General features: G+C 40.8%; 1 pseudogene; it reads left to right on the top strand.

Annotated features, from left to right (window-relative positions):
- The first annotated feature begins 20,462 nt into the window (after positions 1–20,462).
- LOC133046499 (cytochrome c oxidase subunit 7C, mitochondrial-like) lies at positions 20,463–20,653 on the top strand (annotated as a pseudogene).
- Positions 20,654–22,726: the final 2,073 nt, after the last annotated feature.

Genomic DNA, 22,726 nt, shown 5'->3' with positions numbered 1-22,726 from the left:
TTGAAAAACTACATACAACCATGTAAGTAGTTATAGACAGTATGTAGTACACATTCTTTCTTTTGCCTCAGGCTCTCATGTGGCTCAGCACAGCACCAGCCAGGTCTATGACTTAAACATCCAGCATCAAACGTTGCAAGGGCTTTGTAAATGAGAGTGGAACATTCCATGACATGTTACTCCTCAGCTCTCCTATCTCAGCTCCTTCAGGTGGTAGCCTCTTTTTTCATAGAAAAATATCCCAGTCAGGCCCACTTTTAGGATAATGCTCCTCAAGGCCAATAAAGACAAGCTGTGTTCTCACAACACCCAGCATAAGTCAACCTCACACATCTGTTCACGCTCCAGGACTCACTTCTCCGTGGACTTCCAACTTATTCTCATGCTAATTATCTGAGTCCCAGTCTCCTAAAAACCTTAAAATTGAGATTTCACATAACTTTTCTAGAGCACCTACATTCTTTTAACAAACACTCATTGAGCACCAGATCCATACTAAATAAAACAAACCATACCCCAGTTTGCAGGTTGCATTATCCAGCCTTATGTTTTTAGAACCTTAATTAGTAGTTTGTTTCATGGTATGTTGTCATTTAAAAAGCATGTTTAAGCATTTTTTATTATACTCTGGGCTGTCTTATGATACCTACATGTTTATGATTTTCATTTACATTTGACCCAACAGTCCTGTGAAGCAAGGAAAGCAGATATCATTTTCACAGAAATTAATTTAGACATTTTTGTACAGCAGAAACCAACACAGCATTGTAAAGCAATTACCCTCCAATTAAAAACAAAAAAAGAAATTAATTTAGAAACTTGTAATTTTGAAGTTGTAGAGTATCTGGTGACCAGCTCTATTGTTTTCAGATGAGGAAATAGTTTCAGAGCATTGAAGGCTCTTGCCCTCTCTGTCAGCTAGTACATGACAGAACTGGAGTTAACACTCACATCTTCTGACTCCACGGCTGGTGTTCTTCCCATCATGCCCAAGTTGCCATAATCTAACTACTATGCAGCCTGACAAGATGTGATTTAAGATATGCAGGTATAAACAACAAAACAGGGATGTAAGGTTGCCTATAAAGAGGTCTAAAATAATCAAACCAATTGAAATAAAAAATAGAGACATCACTTTGCTGATAAAAGTCTGTATAGTCAAAGCTATGGTTTTTTCAGTAGTCATGTATGGATGTGAGTCTTGGACAATGAAGAAGGCTCTGCACCAAAGAATTGATGCTTTCGAAGTGTGGCACTGGAGAAGACTCTTGAGAGTCCCTTGGACTACAAGAAGATCAAACCAGTCAGTCCTTAAGGAAATCAACCCTGAATATTCATTGTAAGGACTGATGCTGAAGCTGAAGCTCCAATACTTTGGCCACCTGATGCAAACAGCCAACTCATTGGAAAAGACCCTGATGTTGGGAAAGATTGAGGGCAGAAGATAAAGGAAGTGAGAGAGAATGAGATGGTTGGATGGAATCATCAACTCAATGGACATGGGTCTGAGCAAACTCCAGGAGACAGTGAAGGACAGGGAAGCCTGGTGTGTTGGGTCACAAAGAGTCAGACACAACTTAGTGACTGAGCAACAACAAGGGAGAAGTGAATTTTCTAGGGTGGAGATTAATGAAGAATAATAGAGTTACTCAGTCTTAGACACAGCAGCCAAGCTCTGGAGACCACAGCCTGTGGGAGTGGGGGAGATATGGTTACCACAGGGTGGGGGTAGGCGTGTGGTCAGCACAGGCAGAGGTCAACACACGGCCAACTTGACAAAAACCGGAGTCACAAATCTGGTCTGATCAGAACCAAGAAAGAGACCAATGCCCAAGGTAGGCACTATTAGGAAGACCTAAAAAAAAAAGAAAGAAAACACTACATGATTCCTTTCAAAAAAGCAGGAGGAAATGTGAAAAATTATAAAGATGGATGCTGGTGATGGCTGTACAACAATGTAAATGTATTCAATATGACGACAGAGGATGAGATGGCTGGATGGCATCACTGACTTGATGGACATGAGTTTGAGTAAACTCCAGTTAGTGATGGACAGGGAGGCCTGGCGTGCTGCGATGCATGAGGTTGCAGAGTCGGACACGACTGAGCGACTGAACTGAACTGATACACTAAAAAGAGTTAAAATTGCAAATTGTATTATATGTATTTTTATCACAGTTTTTGAAAAATCATGACATAACTCAGGTTAACCTATTTCTCTCTACCTCATAGGGAAATCCTTCTGGGTCAAAAAGAGAATCTGTTAAAGCAGTGGTTGGGATGAAATAGGGGAAATATACCCTCCTAAGGGGACACTTTGTAATTTTGTGGGTGTTTCTGATACGCACAATAAAATGGGTATAACTGGTCAGGGTCCTGGGATTAGGGAAATCCAACAATCTGTGTCAGTCATGCAGACAAAGAACTGTCCATGTCAGAGACAGCTTTGAATGTCATTTGTAGGTGAAAAACACTGTTTACAATGATCTGAGCCTAAAACCTAGCTTCATTTTACATGTAAAACAGATTATTTTTTAATTGCTTTAAATACACTGAATTTTCTAGGAATGCAGCTACCACATAAATGCAAGGAAGACTGGACATTTTCTCACTCGTAACTTCACTCAGAATTGTTTGTTATTTTGGAAAATCACTTTCTCACTGATGATGCCACATGTGGTATTTGAGCCATTAATACATTATCTCAGTGTCAGTCTGCATTTGTAGCTGTCACAATCACAGTGATTCTGTAAGTGTCACCAACTGACTATAATACATATTTATTATAAATTGCTTTCTTTTAATTTCTCCTTTATCGTATACTTAGGGCTTCCTTTGTTGCTCAGATGGTAAAGAATTCGCCTGCAATGCAGGAGACCTGGGTCCAACCCATGGGTTGGGAAGATTCCCTGGAGGAGGGCATGGCTACCCACTCCAGTATTCTTGCCTGGAGAATCCCCATGAACAGAGGAGCCTGATGGGCTACAGTCCCTGGGGTTACAAAGAGTCAGACATGACTGAACGACTAAAACTTTCACTTTTCTTTGTTATACTTAAAAGGCTATCTTGTAAAATTATATATGGGACTAGGCTATATTATCTATTCATTTCATTTTAGAATAAAAGATATTTGCAATGGAAAATGGGAGCTGAGACTGGTGAGATGTATCTACATCTGGCCCAGATGTCTTGGTGATCAGAGTTATGAGTAATTTTCTAAACACTTTGGAGGAATCTGCTGTCTGAACAAGACCACCCCTTTATCATTGGCCTCCTACATTCCTTTTGTGCTGGATCAAGACTCTACCCTTGTTCAGACAGACCAGAAATAGTTCTTTCAGTAGTCTGTGACATCTTCACTGGGGAAGAGGAATATCAAATATTTGCCCACTAGTCTGACAATGGCACCTAGCACAGAGTGTAGTTAGAATTCTGAGGAAAAGGGTAATGATCAGCCAGAAAAAGAGAGTCTACAACATGTTGTCTGGCCCCAAAGATTGCTTCTAAATTAAGCAAAAACTTTAATAGATATATGCAAAAAATTTACACAATCAAAAGCAAGTTGAACTTAACTATGATTGCAATTATTTACAAGATTGGTCAACTCCTAAATCATTTTGAGGAGTTGATCACATTTTTATGTGCCTTGGGGAAAACACTGAAAAAGTTATTAAAGCAAAGGAATCTCACTGGGAAACATAGTCTCTGTCCTCACTAAAAACAGTTTCCACACTTTCTTTTTGATGGCCAAACCAATTTCCTTTATAATTATTTTCCTCTGATAAATAAACATCAGTTTATTTTCCTTTGCTACATTTAATTCCCTTGAAAATTAAAAAGAACATTATACATTTCTTTCAGAGCACTTTAAAAACAACTCTTCTTTGTATAACTATTTTATAAAAGCAAAGCATGCCCAAACTTAATTTCATAATCTAAATTGTAATTTGAAAAAGCCAATGGTCAATTATGAAATTTAAATTCTAATTACTTTATAGCTCTGTTGTTTATAATAGCAAAAAGTTGGAAAAAACTTTAATGTCCACAACAGGAATCCAGTACATTCATAAATGGAATACCATGCAGCCTCTAAAATAATCTTATGGAATTATTAACATTATTGAAAGATGTGCATGATATATTTAAATCATGAAAACACTACTCAAGTTTTTAGAAAAAAAATAGATATGCATTTAGAAAAAACTGAAAGTATATGCATCAAAATGTTACAAGTCATTGTTAGACTGTATTTGGGTAACAGCAACAATTTTTTGTGTGTCCATCTGTATTTTCTACATTTTCTGCATATATATCACTCCTGAAATTAAAAAAAAGCCTTATCAAAATAAATACATTTAACTTTTATTATATTTCATATATAATGCACATAGATTATATATGTTATATCTGGGAGATAGTGAAGGACAGAGAAGCCTGGCATGCTGCAGTCCATAGGGTCACAAAGATTCCGACATGACTTAGCAACTGAATAACAACAACTTTTATTGACTACCAATATTTTTTCTGGGGGTCTCACATTTTTTATAAGGCAACAGGAAACTAAGCAATTAGACAGAATGGGAAGGTAAAAAAGTTAAGCTCATTTTCTTTAACAGTTACTCTTGGCCATCATTATCCAACTTCATCACCCCCAAATTCCAAACTCTTCTCCAGGATCCCTTTCTCATAAATGGTATCACCCAGCTAACTGATCAACGAGACTTTGTTTCCTTTACCCCCAATCCAGGTGCCCACTTCTCTCTAGTGGTCTCTCCGTATTAGCTCCCAATTCGAATCCCCTCCTGCCCCTATCACCCTGCCCTATGACTGCAGCAAGCCTCCTAATTCCTCTCCCTTCACAAGGCCTGTCCTGACCCAGACTAGCCCACATTGCTGTCCTAGTGAGGTTTTTAAAATTCTGGGCTGGTCATATTACTCCCTGCTTAAACTCCTTCCACAACTTCCACCACCTTCAGGAAAAGGGATAAACAAAACCCTTCAGATTTGGTGCTTACTTATCCCTCCAGTCCCATCTCACTGCTCTTCTATTAATACTCTTCCTACCATCATGAGCTATTACTGTCCTTCCAACAAGCGATGCTCTCTCACACCTCTCTTCCTTTGAACACGTGAAATCCTCTGCTTGGGCCACCCTTCCCAGTCCCTTCTCTGGCTTAATCTTCATCCTTCAAAATGCACATCTGTTCTTTACTGCCCTGTGAAGCACCTTCCAGCCACAGGCTCTATGCAGGGGAGCTAAGCCACAAGTTCATCTCTTGTACTGGAAATCACAGACTCTAGGGTGAAACTAGCCTGGGTCTGTTCTGCCACTGTCTGTCAAGACTGTGCTTTGGGCAAGGTATTTTAAATATCAAGGCTTAAATTCCTCATCAATAAATAAGGATAAAATTAGAAGCTTGTAAGGGCTTCCCTGGTGACTCGGCAATAAAGAATCCACCTGCAATGCAGGAGCTTCAGGAGACATGAGTTCGATCCCTGAGTCAGGAAGATCCCCTGGAGGAAGGCATGGCAACCCACTCCAGTATTCTTGCCTGGAGAATTCCATGGACAGAGGAGCCTGGTGGGCTACAGCCCATAGGATCACAAAGAGTCAGACAGGCCTGAAGTGACTCAGCAAGCAGGCACACAAGGCTGTTCTCAGATCCAATGTGACAGTGTATATAAAGGTGAAATTAACTCATCCTATGTCTTATCTAATTTTCTTTATATTCTGCTGTGTGTTTTTATTTTTGTTTGCCTGTTTTGCTGTGCTACTCCACATGCAAGATCTTCCCAACAGGAAGCTCAGAGTCTTAACCACTGGCTCGCCAGTGAAACCCCTGCTGTGTGCATTTCTTACTTATGAATCCTCTTACTTCCTTTTATTAGAAAGTGGCAGCGTGGGTATAAATAAATGAATACACAACTGGAAACTCCTGCTCACCTTTCAGAACTCAGAATTGTGTTACCTCCTCCAGGAAGTCTTCCTTAACCACCTCCACTCTCCATGCCTGAGTCTCATTTAGATGATCTCCTACTTGCTCACATATCATCTCTGCACAGCTCTATAATTACAGGGCACAACCATGATTTGCTCCCTCGGCTAAGTTTTCCATCCTCTTTCCTTAAGGAAAAAGACAACATCTTACTTTTCTTGGCACCAGAAGATCCAGAGTAGTGTCTGACACATTCCAAGCCCTCAACAACTGTTTGTTGAAGACGTGAAGAAATGGCCATTCCCAATTACCTCTTACAACCCAATTAATTCCCTTTAGACTCTTTCATAGGTAATTCCCGGGACAGTTTTGAAATTTTTGAAAATCTCTGAAGGGTCTCCAGCTCTCCTAGCAGGAGAAGAGGTATTTCAAGTTGACACCTCTGTTCTTTTCATGCCATTTGCCCAAAGAAGGCCTGCCTCTCCTTCTTGCCAATCTCAAGGTGGCTTTGATGTCGGTACCACTGAAAACATTTCTCACCCATAAATCCTTTTTCAAATTCTTCCAGTAATAAACAATGAGTGATCTTTCATCCTTTGAATTCCTTTAACATATAAGGTCTATAATTATTAACCCGACAATCACCATGTACTGCTAAGCACCTCTTTTATATTGTTATGCTCAACTGCTACTTTCCTTCAGTCTGTAGTTTAACTTCCTTAAGTTTATTTCTTTTTCCCCCAACAGAGAGAGTGTATTCCTTGTAGTAGCTGCCAAGTCTTGCTCATCGTGGCCTTTCCTGCAGTGTTTTGCATGTGTGTGCCCACAGATGTTTTTTAATCGACTTGAAGACAAAGAGACTCTGTTTAAGGAGCCATAGTCTCTGTTTACCAGTTCTCACTGATCCCCAGCCCCTTGACTCCCTCAATCCATCCTCCGCCTTTTTGCCTTTTTTTGTCCTTTCTCTGAGGGCAGATAACACTACCTTCCGTCTTTCTCACCAGGGCTCCTTTGCCTTTTGGCTTCCATTTAGTTTCAGCCAATTCAATGCTATAAAGAGCAATATTGCATAGGAACCTGGATGTTAGGTCCATGAATCAAGGCAAATTGGAAGTGGTCAAACAGGAGATGACAAGACTGAACATTGACATTCTAGGAATCAGTGAACTAAGATGGACTAGAATGGGTGAGTTTAACTCAGATGACCATTATATCTACTATTGTGGGCAAGAATCCCTTAGAAGAAATGGAGTAGCCATCACGGTCAACAAAAGAGTCCGAAATGCAGTACTTGGGTGCAATCTCAAAAACGACAGAATGATCTCTGTATGTTTCCAAGGCAAACCATTCAACATCATGGTAATCCAAGTCTATGCCCCAACCAGTAACGCTGAAGAAGCTGAAGTTGAACAGTTCTATGAAGACCTACAAGACCTTCTAGAACTAACACCTAAAAAAGATGTCCTTTTCATTATAGGGGACTGGAATGCAAAACTAGGAAGTCAAGAAACACCTGGAGTAACAGGCAAATTTGGCCTTGGAGTACAGAATGAAGCAGGGCAAAGGCTAATAGAGTTCTGCCAAGAGAACGCACTGGTCAGAGCAAACACCCTCTTCCAACAGCACAAGAGAAGACTCTACACATGGACATCACCAGATGGTCAACACCGAAATTAGATTGAGTATATTCTTTGCAGCCAAAGACGGAGAAGCTCTATACAGTCAGCAAAAATAAGACCAGCAGCTGTGACTCAGATCATGACTCCTTATTGCCAAATTCAGACTGAAATTGAAGAAAGTGGAGAAAACCACTAGACCATTCAGGTATGACCTAAATCAAATCCCTTATGACTATACAGTGGAAGTGAGAAATAGATTTAAGGAACTAGATCTGATAGACAGAGTGCCTGATGAACTATAGATGGAGGTTCGTGACACTGTACAGGAGATAGGAATCAAGACCATCCCCAAGAAAAAGAAATGCAAAAAAGCAAAATGGCTGTCTGAGGAGGCCTTACAAATAGCTGGGGAAAGAAGGGAAGCAAAAAGCAAAGGAGAAAAGGAAAGATATTCCCATTTGAATGCAGAGTTCCAAAGAACAGCAAGGAGAGATAAGAAAGCCTTCTTCAGTGATCAATGCCAAGAAATAGAGGTAAACAATAGAAAGACTAGAGATCTCTTCAAGAAAACTAGAGATACCAAGGGAACATTTCATGCAAAGATGGATTCGATAAAGGACAAAAATGGTAGGGACCTAGCAGAAGCAGAAGATATTAGGAAGAGGTGACAAGAATATACAGAAAAACTGTACTAAAAAGATCTTCACGACCCAGATAATCACAATGGTGTGATCACTCACCTAGAGCCAGACATCCTGGAATGTGAAGTCAAATGGGCCTTAGGAAGCATCACTACGAACAAAGCTAGTGGAGGTGATAGAATTCCAGTTGAGCTATTTCAAATCCTGAAAGATGATGCTGTGAAAGTGCTGCACTCAATATGCCAGCAAATTTGGAAAACTCAGCAGAGGCCACAGGACTGGAAAAGGTCAGTTTTCATTCCAGTCCCAAGGAAAGGCAATGCCAAAGAATGCTCAAACTACCGCACAATTGCACTCATCTCACATGCTAATAAAGTGATGCTTAAAATTCTCCAAGCCAGGCTTCAGCAATACGTGAACCGAGAACTTCCAGATGTTCAAGCTGGATTTAGAAAAGTCAGAGAAACCAGAGATCAAATTGCCAACATCCCCTGGATCATTGCAAAAGCAGGAGAGTTCCAGAAAAACATCTATTTCTGCTTTATTGACTATGCCAAAACCTTTGACTGTGTGGATCACAATAAACTGTGGAAAATTCTGAAAGAGATGGGAATACCAGACCACCTGACCTGCCTCTTGAGAAACCTATATGCAGGTCAGGAAGCAACAGTTAGAACTGGACATGGACCAACAGACTGGTTCCACATAGGAAAAGGAGAACGTCAAGGCTGTATATTGTCACCCTGCTTATTTAACTTATATGCAGAGTACATCATGAGAAATGCTGGGCTGGAGGAAGCACAAGCTGAATCAAGATTGCCGGGAGAAATATCAATAACCTCAGATATGCAGATGACACCACCCTTATGGCAGAAACTGAAGAAGAACTAAAGAGCCTGTTATCAAAGTGAGAAAGGAGAGTGAAAAAGTTGGCTTAAAGCTCAACATTCAGAAAACAAAGATCATGGCATCCGGTCCCATCACTTCATGGCAAATAGAGGGGGAAACAGTGGAAACAGTGTCAGACTTTATTCTTCTGGGCTCCAAAATCACTGCAGATGGTGATTGCAGCCGTGAAATTAAAAGACGCTTACTCCTTGGAAGGCAAGTTAGACCAACCTAGAAAGTATATTAAAAAGCAGAGACATTACTTTGTCAACAAGGGTCCATCTAGTCAAGGTTATGGTTTTTCCAGTGGTCATGTATGGATGTGAGAGTTGGTCTATAAAGAAAGCTGAGCGCTGAAGAATTGATGCTTTTGAACTCTGGTGTTGGAGAAGACTCTTGAGAGTCTCTTGGACTGCAAGGAGATCCAACCAATCCATCCTAAAGGAGATCAGTCCTGGGTGTTCACTGGAAGGACTGATGTTGAAGCTGAAGCTCCAGTACCCTGGCCACCTGATGCGAAGAGCTGACTTATTGGAAAAAGACCCTGATGCTGGAGAAGATTGAGGGCAGGAGGAGAAGGGGACGACAGAGGATGAGATGGTTGGATGGCATCACCGACTCAATGGACATGGGTTTGGGTGAACTCTGGGAGTTGGTGATGGACAGGGAGGCCTGGCATGCTGCATTTCATGGGGTTGCAAAGAGTCGGACACCACTGAGCAATTGAATTGAATTGATTGAATAGAACACACAGCCAGGACACCAATGATGGGAAGACAGCATGGTAGGGAATTGCTTTTCTTTCTTGACCAGTTCTGCAGTGTTTGAGTCCTTCCAAAACTTGAGCTTCTCTAGGGCTGCCCCTCTTCTAAGGCTCTACCTCTCACTTGGGCTCCCATAACATCATTTGCTCCCTTTGTTTTAGGCCTGATGTCTTAACATCCTTACTTGATTCCCTTAACCCTGGACACACTTCAGTGAAAAATCTCATCATTGAGATCTCTTCAGAATCCTAGTAGAGTGTGCTATTTCCTGCACAGGAGACTCTGGAATAGGTAGGATAAGACTACGGTAACTTTATAGGTTATCATCCAAACCAGGAATATTTTTGAGACTGAAAGGGGCACTATTAATAATTAATTACACCATGGCAACAGGTATAAATCACAGCTGTCTCAGGCAACCTGGAATGAATGGAGATGCTCGGTAAATCAGCCATGTAAAAAGAGAACTGTCATAATGAAGAGCTAAAAATTTTCTAAAAGAGATAATATTACAGGAGAGTATAAGTGCCAAAGGGTGGATTAGACTCTCAGTGCTACAGACGTTACAGGAAAAGAGAGATCATTTCTCCTAGGGGAAGACATCTGAGTTCAGCATGATGCTCAGCATTCCTTCTCCAACTAAATGATATCACACAATCCATGTGTGCTTGGCCCATTTTGTAGGTTTTCTCCAAGAAACTTCATTCCCAGTTTAGGCCCCACCTCCACCCCCCCCCCACCCCCCACACATACCCAGCATAACTCTCACCATTTCTTTTTGTTGCAGAGCTCTGGGTATTTAGAGAAAGCAGATAATTTAAATTTTAGTCAATTATTCCTTTCCAAAAAAAACATCAAACACATTCCTGGCTCAGCTATAAATCACTGTAGAAATATGCTATTTTGATTCTTTAAAAATCATCTTTTAGCTTCATTTTGAAAAGATATCTGAGGGGTGGCTTATAAGCTTTACTCTCAAAACCAAGCATTCTCTTTAAAAATAGCATAAAGCTTAATAAGTAACCAAGGAATATTTTTAATGTATGTGTGTACATTTTGCCTCTCTAAACAAAGGTTTGGACAATTAACAAATGCTTTAAAGTCTTGTCATCCTTAGCAAAGGGCATCATTCCCTACCTTCTAGCTGATTCAAAGCCACTTGGCAAGGAAGTGATTCTAATCCTCATGTTGCTAGTAGAAGCAAGTTGCTATGAGCCCCAGTGTGTGACTTCAGGCTTGCCAAATCACTGCTTTGTTAGGCATTTCATAATAATGAGAATATTTCATAAAAACACACCCCTACCCAGGCCATGTGGATTAGTAGCAAGAATTTCTTTTCCCCTACTTCTTAACCAGCATAGCCTGGTTGGAATTAGACCAGTAAAAATGGGGCTTGGAAAGATCCCTCTTGCGAGATTCATCAAGGGTTCTATCAGACCAAGACAAACAGGAGAGGAAAGCAGTCACTGAAGAAAAGAGCAGGCACAGAAGCTGAAAGGAAATGGTATAGATGGATGCAGACAGGTGGGAGTAAGAGGGAAAGTCAGTGAAAGTGATGTGAGAGCTAGAACAGCCACAGGGCAGCCTCTTATTCCACACTGGCAAGCCATTAAGATCTGAAGGGAGCAGAGCATATAGAGCAATTTTAGCAGGATGCGAGGTTCAGGCAGGAGGCAAGAAGACGCTACAGTGTGCCTTTGATAGCAGAAAAATTAGAACTGACCTAAGTGGTTTTACAGATTCGTTCCATTTCAGGCCCCATCAGATTCTTCTGAGGCACTTTCAACCTCCTGCTCCACTTATCATCAGGGAAGATCTCCAGCTGCTGGGCTGATGGATGGAGTGCTTCTCTCTCCCCTGGTAGCCAGTAGATGTCATATTCTGTAGGAGGAAAGGGAATACTGGAAACTCCCTGATGAGAATATTCTGGGTCCATATGGGATGGAACATTCTATCAGCCTGTGAATTTTAAAAACCACCCCAAGGCCCAAAACTAATCCTTCAATTATGGGCCATTGCCTGCCATGCTTTGCATGCATTATGTGAAATGGATTATAGCTAATTTTTCTAAGTCAGCAGATTGTTATTTACCCCTATGTTGACAATCAGTTTGAAGAGGTGGAAACTGTGTGTCAGCTACTCTACAAAACACACTACACCTACTCAAAAGTCCTCATTAGCAACATGTAGATTAGTAGCCAGTGTAGATCATTAGCCAGTGTAGATGCTAATGTAGATTCTTTTCAGAACTATACTAAAATAATTTTTATTACATATAAAATTACTTATAATAAATACTTTTAAAATTATCCATATAATTTTATAGCATATTATATAGCTATAGAAATTTATATTAAAATGTATAAAAAATAATAAGGTATATAAGGTATACTTTATTATATATACATATCATAATATCTAGAAATAATTTATATTATATAATATATGCATCTAATAAGCATATAATATAAAGTTATATGAAAATAATTTTACATTATATATTATTTTTATATATCAATAATTTTGTTATAGATAATTTTTCAAGTGAAAACCAATGTAAATGTTGCTAATCAGTGTGTGTGTGTGTGTGTGTGATACATAATATTGATAAAAATTTTCTAAAATATGCTATGGCAAAATGTCCAAATAAGTGTATGCATTTTACAAATTTACCATTACAATGGTTCATTGAAAAGTAACTACATTTTTATATAATTCATTTCCATGCATCTCACAAACACACTATGAAGCTTACTACGTGACAGGCACTATGCTAAATATCCTGATATAAAGACAGCTGGTAAAGAATCTGCCTGCCATGTGGGAGACCTGGGTTCGATCCCTGGGTTGGGAAGATCCCCTGGAGAAGGGAATGGCTACCCACTCCATTATTCTGACCTGGAGAATTCCCATGGATTGTAGAGTCCATGGGGTCGCAAAGAATTGGACATGACTGAGAGACTTGGACTTTCACTTTTCATTAAGAACCATGTATATTAAGCTGGCCACCTGAGAAGAGTTTCCGCAGTGACATAGCTTGATCAGATGGTAGAGAAAGAAAGGATGAGTTTAAGGAACAAGGGTTAGAGGACAGTCTTGGAGACTTTAAGCCACCCATGGAAGAGGGGATGAAAGACAGTGGAAAGAAAGAGGTGAAATGACTCAAGCTGATTAGAAAGGAGAATCTAACATCTCAGGACTGCTTGGATTGAGAGCGTTTGTGGGAGGAAGTCTAGGCTGTTTCCCATATTCAAGCTAACATCACAGGGTGAGTGAGTAGTGGTACTATTCCTGGATACTGGACTTTTGGAGGATGAATATGTAATCATTGTTGGTTATTTACGTTTTGGGGTGTTTGGGAAGGAAGGATGTGGAGATAAAACATTCCATTTGGGGGTATTTTTGTTTGGGGAAGCTATATGGCTCTGGAGCTCAGCAACAAGGCCTGAATCATAAACTTGAAAATGGATACAACCATTGTCTAAGCAGATGCTGAAGTCATGTGTTCTGGGAGAAGTGAGCGAAGGGAGAAGAGCAAAGGTCAAGAACAGAAACTTGGGAGACAGCATTGTAAGGCAGGCAGCAAGCACAGATTATAGTGGGGCAGTCAGAATTATGTTTCTTCTTTTAAATGAAAGGGAAAAGTTTTAAGGAGAGAGAGGCTTAGAGTGTCAGATGCTCCACAGAAGTCAAGAAAGGTTTTTAAAAAAGAAAAAGGAATACTGTCTTGGCAATGCATTTCAGTGTATTCAGAAAAATTGAATTCTGATATATAATTGGTTGATAAATTTTAATGTGGCAATTTAATAATGAAAGTCATCGATGGACTTCAACGCAGCATGTAGCTACTCTCTAACAGTGGCTGAAAGATCATCCCCCCAGCCAGACATAGAACTGTTTTAAGGTGCTTCACTTTATACCATGTCACAGGCTGGGTTATCAAAAAACAGATGCTGAGAAATGTGGAGATGGAATCTAGGATGAGAGATGTTTATGAGAGATCAACACTGAAACGAAAGGGAAGGAGGAAGGTTGAGAGAGAGACTTGCCCCGAGTTCCCGTACCAGGCTGAGTGCCCGGCCCCTGAACCGCTGTTTCACTCAGACCATGAAACGGCACAGCATCAACCTTAGGTCTCTACTGCTGAGGTGGACCCTGAAGGAGCAAATGGGTCAAGTACTCTCCCACAGCAGGGCCGCAAGCCCCTCCGTGAAGGAAATTTGGGCACATTTGTTCCAGCCTCACATAGCTTGCAGCATCTTTGGCCAAACATGTAAAGCACGTTTGTAAGCCTCTTCCAGCTATGATTATGGGTATCTGTTAGCCAACTATTAGCTCTTTGTCCCTTACTGGTATTATAAAGCTGTTTCTCTGTCATTACAAAATACGAAAAAAATTTTGATAGCAAAAGACATTAAATTATGGTCCTATTACTATTACTTTGGTGACTTGGGTGTAAAAATCTGGACTAGACAAGAATGTCATAATTACATTTGCTTTTGAAATTAAGTGCTAGATGTGTTTTATATTTGAAGAAAATAAATTGAAGTATAAGACAATAAGGCAGTTGAGCTGTTACGATAATATTTAACACAAAGTTGGGTTATGCAAGTTGAGAGGAACATCATTTAATAAACACTTTCCCAAAAAGTGCTCTGTAATTGGACAGCCCTGAGAAAATAGAATGAGGCAATCATATTTGGTTATATATTGCATTTATACCATTTGACATCTCCCCGTTTGCAAAATAAATTTCCTCTGTGCCAGCTGTAATTAGGCGCTGAGATAAAGCTGCCTTAATATTCTGCATATTTGATCAGAGCTGCCAGCAGCTGTCGGATCACTGCTCTGTTCTCCTGTACAATGAAAACATCAAAGACATCTGTGGTTTGCCCTAAAATTAGTGCCAGAATTGGCTCTCTCCTTTATTGTGTAACCAGATTGACTGTTTGCATAACTAACAAGGGAACCTCCAGACATTGCTTCTGGGTCTGTGAGGGAAAACAGCCAAAGGAAGATTCTGGAAAGTGGCCAATATGTCCTTGTGCCCCATGTAAGACTTCAGTGTCTGGGGTTTGGAGTCACAGAGACCCCAGATTCAGACCTCAGTTTTTACTACTTACTTGTGAATTTAGGCAACTTACATACAGTCTCTCAGCCATAATGCCTTTCCTGGAAAAAATGAGAATGATAACAGAACCTACTTCATAGGTTTGTTTTGAAGAACAATGAAGGTAACTTACGTAAAGTATTTAGCATATGCCCAGGGCTTAGTGAGCACTCACTGACATTAGCTATCTTCATTCTTTCATCTAGTGCCCTTTCAAGAAATAATAACTTCAGTGGCTTTGAAACATTCACTTATACTGATAAAACAAAAGTAGGAAGAGAGCTCTCATTAGATTTAAAATCGTGAATACATAACACGCACATACAGTTGTCTTAAGAATTCTAAAATTTATGGAAACCTCTTGAAGCTTTCCCTAGCAAATAATCAAAGTCCTTTTCACTCATGTTTACAATTTTGTAGCAGGGCCCAAAGAAGACCTTTCATTTCTTTCATTTCACTTCCTATCAAGACACTGCCATCAAGTGATTTGTAAGGACTCTTCAGGAAAGTATATCAGATAGTTGGCCTTTAACTGCAGGTAACAGAAAGCTTGATTTGACTGCCTTAAATGATGAACATTTATTATCTCACATAATAAGAAATCAACAGACAGCTCCAGGGCTACTCCATTCAGTTGCTCAGTGTCCCATCAGGGATGTAGATATTTCCTAGCTCTGCAGTCTGCCGTTCCCTCATGTTGACTTTGTCTTCAGGTGAGCTGCCACGTGGTTGCAAGATGGCTGCCATATACGAACAATTATATCTGCTCTTCCTGTGTCTCTTTTTAAGAAGAAAGAAACCTGACTCAGAAACGTCCCAGCCAGTGTCTCCTCAGATCTCACGGCTCAGAACCAAATCACATAGATATTCCTAAACCAATCAGTAGCAACAGAAACAGAATTACCATGATTGGCTTCATGAAGCACAAGGTAGAGTGGAAAAAGATGAATTATCTACAGAAATTGGGGTTTTTATAATAAAAGAGGAAAGTGGTGGAATATGTGTTTATCTTCTATAGTATCTGTATGGTATATAACTGTGTATAGTTATTTCAAGGCTGAAAATCAAAATCCTGCTTTTCTCACAGTCTTCCAGAAAGTACTTCCAGCTCGCCATAAAATAAAATAAGCCACTAAGCATATTCCAGCAAGGCTCCTATACCTGAAGTCCTCCAACATTTAAAATTAGAGCTATTTAATGTCCTCCTTCCTCAACCTCTGGGTCCAATACTGTTATTAACCTGGGCAAGTAAGGTACCCCAAGTAGGTACATTAAAGTCAAATCAGCCTTTCCAATTATTCTTCCACCGTCTCAATGCACTAGCATTTTCCCCTGCACCATAGCCCTCTCTGGGCATCCCAGAATCCTCCCACTAACAAATTGATTTTATGTCTTTGAATTCCAGTCTGCCTCTGACTGGGCATTAACACTGCCACCAGGCCTTTTCAAAGCTGACAACCTATGGAAGAGGCCTGCCATTGACAGAAAGAAACATGTCTTATAAAGACACCACTTCCAAAGGCATGTGGTTGACCTCAAATGCCCAGACCTCCACTTGTCAGTTAGGATTGCTTGTGTTCCCACTCTCATAAGATTATCTGTGAGAATTAACTTGGGATTGTATAAAAGATAATATAGGATTAATTGAGAATCCAGAAAATAAGACCCATATCAGTTCAGTTCAGTTCAGTCGCTCAGTCGTGTCCGACTCTTTGTGGCCCCATGAATCGCAGCACGCCAGGGCTCCCTGTCCATCACCAATTCCTAGAGTTTACCCAAACCCATGTGCATTGAGTCAGTGATGCCATCCAGCCATCTCATCCTCTGTCATCCCCTTCTCCTCCTGCCCCCAATCTTTCCCAGCACTAGGGTCTTTTCCAATGAGTCAACTCTTCCAATGAGGTGGCCAAAGTATTGGAGTTTCAGCTTCAGCATTAGTCCTTCCAATGAACACCCAGGACTGATCTCCTTTAGGATGGACTGCTTGGATCTCCTTGCAGTCCAAGGGACTCTCAAGAGTCTTCTCCAACACCACAGTTCAAAAGCATCAATTCTTCGGTGCTCAGCTTTCTTCACAGTCCAACTCTCACATCCATACATGACCACTGGAAAAACCATAGCCTTGACTAGACGGACCTTTGTTGGCAGTGTAATGTCTCTGCTTTTAAATATGCTGTCCTGTTCATATATTTGCAATATAGTCAGTTTTAGGGGGAAAATATATGTGTGTGTGTGTGTATGTGTGTATATTTAGGATTCCAATTTAACTTCCATTTTTTTCTCACTAGGATTTAGTAAATCCTTTCAGCAGATGTTGAGTGGGGAATGGAATCTGCTCTGGTCTAGTTCTCTTTTCCTTTCTGCATTAGATGAGTCTCTGCTGATTATTTCTTCTTTGAAATGACTAGCTTCTTGAATTGTACTGGCAACGCCAACTGTAGAAAATAATTAATCAATCCCTGCTTTGGGTAGTCTATTTTTTCATCTGAATTTTGAACAAATTCAGACAAAGTCTTCATTAATGGATTTCTAAAATAACTTTGCTTTTCACCAAGACATTTCCTCAAAATGTCTGCTACTAGTGAGCTGTGATGTTGCAATTGTTTCTCTATTTGCTCAGTCCTACAATTCTTAGTGCTGTGAGGGCTCTTTGCTCCTGATTTACTCTTCTGTCTGTACGAAGATGATAGAGGGGAACCTGTGAAGTGCAGGCTGGCTGTGTTCTCTAGGGAAAAAGATATATGATGTGGTGAACACTGCCCCAGGAAATTAGAGGGAGATGTCCATCACACCATTGCTTATGAAAGCAAAAGACTGGAGAAAACTGAGTGCTCCTAAACAAAGGTATGGTTGGGTGAATTATGGCACATCCATATTATAAAATGTGAAAGCTGTGATTAAATAGAAAGTGGTAGTTCTGTGTGCACTAATATAGGTAAATGCCTACAATATATTGGTGGGTGAAAAAAAAAGTTGTATAATAGTAAGCCTGATATGGTATAATTTTTATTGCACATAATGTTAACTGGAATGCAAATAGTCTAGCCTCAAGATAAGGTCTTGTTCAAAAAAGCTTAAGCCTATTCACATAATGGAATGCTGCCTGCTTGCTAAGTAGCTTCAGTCATGTCCAACCCTATGGACTGTAGCCTGCCAGACTCCTCCATCCATGGGATTCTCCAGGCAAGAATACTGGGGTGGGTTGCCATGCCCTTCTCCAGGGGATCTTCCTGAGTCAGGGATCAAACCCACGTCTCTCAGGCCTCTTGCGTTGGCAAGTGGGCTCTTTACTGCTGGCACCACCTGGGAAGCCCATGGTGCTATGAAGGTATTAAAAAGAATGAACAGCTCTATCTATACTGGTAAAGAAATATCTCCAAGAGGGGTTATTAAGAGAAAATGTGAGATGTTGAGCAGTGGATAAAAAATGCTAACTATTATATAAAATTTTTAAATGTTTGTTCACATATATTTGTATGCATAGAGAAGATGAAAACCTCAATGTTTTAAGGGTGGAACACTGGATAGATAAGGAACAGAGAAAGAAAACCTGGGCTAAGACAGGCACAACTTTCATAACAATTAACCTTTTGTACCTTTTACATTTTGTACCATGTGGATTGACTATGTAAAATATAATTTTTAAACCTCTGGGCCTGAGGAAGTAGAGGTCAGGCAATTAGAGGGAGAAGGGGTAAGTCAAGTCCTCTGTTGCAGACAGGTTGACTTTGAGATTGTCTATTAGACAACCCAGGGGTGATGTCAGGGAGCAGCTGGCATATAAGTCTGCATCTCAGGAGAGAAACCAGGGCTAGAAATTTAAATAAGGGAGTTTTCAGCATATAGATGATATTTAGGCCCATGAGAATGGATAAGATCACCTAGGGCAAGTACAGATAAAGAAAACGAAAAGGACCTAGGCCCAAGTCTGAGCTACTGCAAAATAATGCATGTTCATGGCCAAAAGTTTGGAAAATGCTAGAACTCACAGAATAAGAAATAAAAATCAGCTATAACCCCACTCTCTAGAAATTAAATCAGTGAACATTTTTGTATAACGTCTCTTTCTAGTCTTTTCTCTCTGCACCTAAGAATATGCCATTATGAACCTCCTTGTAAAAAAAAATCTGTACATTTCTAAACAAGGAGAAAGGGAAAATGGAGAAAAATAAACCAGTATTCCAACAAATCCAGAAGATTTGAAAAAGAAACACACTCTTTAGGGAAGTGTCGTGTAACCATTTAAGAGCATTCAATTTCTTATCTACAGCAAGTTTCTTTAAAAATCTCTTTTACATCTCTTGGGCTTCCCTGATGGGTCAGCTGGTAAAGAATCTTCTAGCAATGTGGGAGACCTGGGTTCAATCCCTGGGTTGGGAAGATCCCCTGGAGAAGGGAAAGGCTACCCACTCCAATATTCTGGCCTGGAGAATTCCATGGACTGTATAGTCCATGGGATCCCAAAGAGTCCGACATGACTGAGCGATTCTCACTCTCACTCTCTCTCTCACACACACACACACACACACACACACACACACACACACACACACACACACACACACACACACAGCAGCAGCAACAGCATAGTCATCTGTCACTCAAGGATCTTCTGCTTTCTCTAAATACCCCAACCCCTCTTTTCCTTTGTCTGCAGGGCTCTGGCAGTATTTCCCACTCCTCTTCCTGCCTGCTAAGATATATATTTTCAGAAACATGTTGTGCTGGACAGCCCCCAATCGCCTCTCCTGCCTCCCCCGCTATCCGGCTTTGTGGCCTGCTCTGAGGCTGACCTAAACGGATGAGATCACCAGGCCCCTTTGTCTTCTGGCTTCCAACTGAGCGGGGCCAGTGGGGAGTCTTGGCAGGAAGTAGAAGGAAGGGAGGAGAGTGAGGTCAAGTTCTTTTCCCCGGGGGGCCCTTCCTGCTGAGATGTCAGCCCGGGTTCCAGCAGCAGCACCCCCCCACTCCTTGCCGCCGGAGGCTGGAGGAGGCAGCAGCTCACAGGTGTTATGAGCCCTGGGGTACTTCCGCACCTCTGGGTAGCTCCTTTAAACCCCGCCCGCCCCTCTGTAAACGATCCTCCAATTAAGCTTTTTTCAATGCCCCAGCCTGAGTGTGCCATCTGTTTCCCACCAGGATTCTGACTGATAGAATCATCTCAGGCTCCTTCCAGTTCTATTTCTTTTAGCTCATTTTCTTCACCTCCACAACCAAAAACCTGAGTTTCAAGTAGGCAAAGCTTCTCCTCTTCATGATGAGAGGAGTGGGAAATTCATAGAGAAACTTGGTGAATGAGGGCTAAGTCACTTCAGTCGTGTCCCACTCTGTGCGACCCTATGGACTGCAGCCTGCCAGGCTTCTCTGTCCATGGGGATTCTCCAGGCAAGAATACTGGAGTGGGAGTTGGGGGAACAAGGTCGTGAGGAAGCAGCTCGCGGCTCGCGGCCGCCATTACTTCCGCCTTCAGTCTCTGGATCTTTGGTAGAGCTTCCAACAGCGCTATGTTGGGACAGAGCATCCGGAGGTTCACAACCTCTGGTTCGTCGGAGCAACTACGAGGAGGGTCCTGGGAAGACTATACCATTTTCAGTGGAAAACAAGTGGAGGTTACTAGCAATGATGACTTTGTTCTTTTGAGTATGGATTTGCTGCACCTTTCTTTATAGTAAGACACCAACTGCTTAAAAAGTAATCCATGAGACAGATAGGAAGAGGAACATATTAAGAGGTGCAATCTCTTAATAGGATCAAACCCTTGAACTCAGCATCCTAAATATGTTTGTAAATAAACTTATGGCATAAATCCTTAAAAGAAAAAAGAATACTGGAGTGGTTTGCCATGCCTTCCTCCAACTTTGTGAATACTATTTAACAATTTTTTAAATCCCATATGAGACATTAACATAGATAACATGAATACATTTCTATATGCAGAAACAAAATCTATAAGGAGTGGCTAATCCTAGGGAGCTGGGAGTGGGGTAAAAGGGGAAGAAAGGAGAAGGTAAGCTTTCAGTTTTGTCTTCATGCATACTTTTATTTCATTTTGACTTCAATAGGCAGGTACTACTTTTGAAAAAAAAATACACTTTTTTTACATATATACACACATATATAATATATATGTATATATTAATATACAAATTTATATACAATTATATACATAATATAGATACATATATACACACATATATATATGTATATATTATACAAATTTATATACAATTATATACATAATTTATATATACATATATATATATATATACACACACACACACACATAATGCTTTTTTTACTTTAAGAAATAAAATACAGGTTCTAGGACCCTACCCCAGAAACTGAATCAGTGAGTATGCAATAGGGGCCCAGAATGAAAACCGGTGATGCAGTGGTACACTGATGTGATTGCTTTCAGAGAGCCACTGTGCACATTTGTGTAGCAGATCCCACATGTGGGCCCTGGTTGTTGGGAGCTGACATCAGCCTACAATTCACTCGCACCAGCCCTTGAGACTTAACATTGAGCAACACCTCCTGGGAGAAGGAGTGACTTTCACTAATTTGCACCAAAGCACCTTAAGACCAGAGGAGCCTGGAGGCCCGCAGTCCATAGGGTCACAAAGAGTTGGACACAACTGAAGTGACTCAGCACTCACACACCGAGGTGGCTCTCTCCTGCTTGTCTGCTTCTGTGCTGATTCTCTGCCACTTAGAACTTTGGGCTGTTGTCCTCACTGTCTTTAGTAGGACTGAAACCTGGACTTGGGGCTTGAATTGGAGTTATGCTTTTTATATGGTGAGCTCAGTCATGTCCGACTCTTTGCAACCCCATGAAGTGTAGGCTTCTCTGTCCATGGAATTTTCTAGGCAAGAATACTGGAGTGGGTTACCATTTCCTACTCCAGGGAGTCTTCCCGACATGGGGATAGAACACGTGTCTCTTGTGCCTCCTGCCTTGGCAAGCAAATTCTTTACCACTGCACCACCTAGGAATATATATATATAAACTACCGTGTGTAAAACAGCTAGTGGGAACCTGCTGTATAATAGAGGGAGCTCAGTGTTCTGTGATGATCTAGAGGGATGGGTGACCCTGCTTATTTAACTTATATGCATAGTACATTATGCGAAATGCCAGGCTGAATGAAGCGCAAGTTGGAATCAAGATTGCTGGGAGATATATCAATAAACTTAGATACGCAGATGACACCACCCTTATGGCAGAAAGCGAAGAAGAACTAAAGAGCCTCTTGATGAAAGTGAAAGAGGAGAGTCAAAAAGTTGGCCTAAAACTCAACATTCAGAAAACTAAGATGATAGCATCTGGTCCTATTACTTCACGGCAAGTAGATGGGGAAACAATGGAAACAGTGACAGACTTTATTTTCTTGGGCTCCAAAGTCACTGCAGATGGTGACTACAGCCATGAAATTAAGAGACGCTTGCTCCTTGGAAGAAAAGCTATGACCAAGCTAGACAGCATATTAAAAAGTACAGACATTACTTTGCCAACAATGGTCCATCTAGTCAAAGTTGTGGTTTTTCCAGTAGTCATGTATGGATGTGAGAGTTGGACTATAAAGAAAGCTGAGTGCCAAAGAATTGATGCTTTTGAACTGTGGGGATGGACAAGACTCCTGAGAATTGCTTGGACTGCAAGGAGATCCAACCAGTCCATCCTAAAGGAAATCAGTCCTGAATATTCATTGGGAGGACTGTTGCTGAAGCTGAAACTGCAACACTTTGGCCACCTGATGTGAAGAGC

This window comes from Dama dama, chromosome 25 (genome assembly GCF_033118175.1).
Source record: "Dama dama isolate Ldn47 chromosome 25, ASM3311817v1, whole genome shotgun sequence".
NCBI classification, from domain to species: domain Eukaryota; kingdom Metazoa; phylum Chordata; class Mammalia; order Artiodactyla; family Cervidae; genus Dama; species Dama dama.
This window is presented reverse-complemented; position numbering and strand designations above follow the sequence as displayed.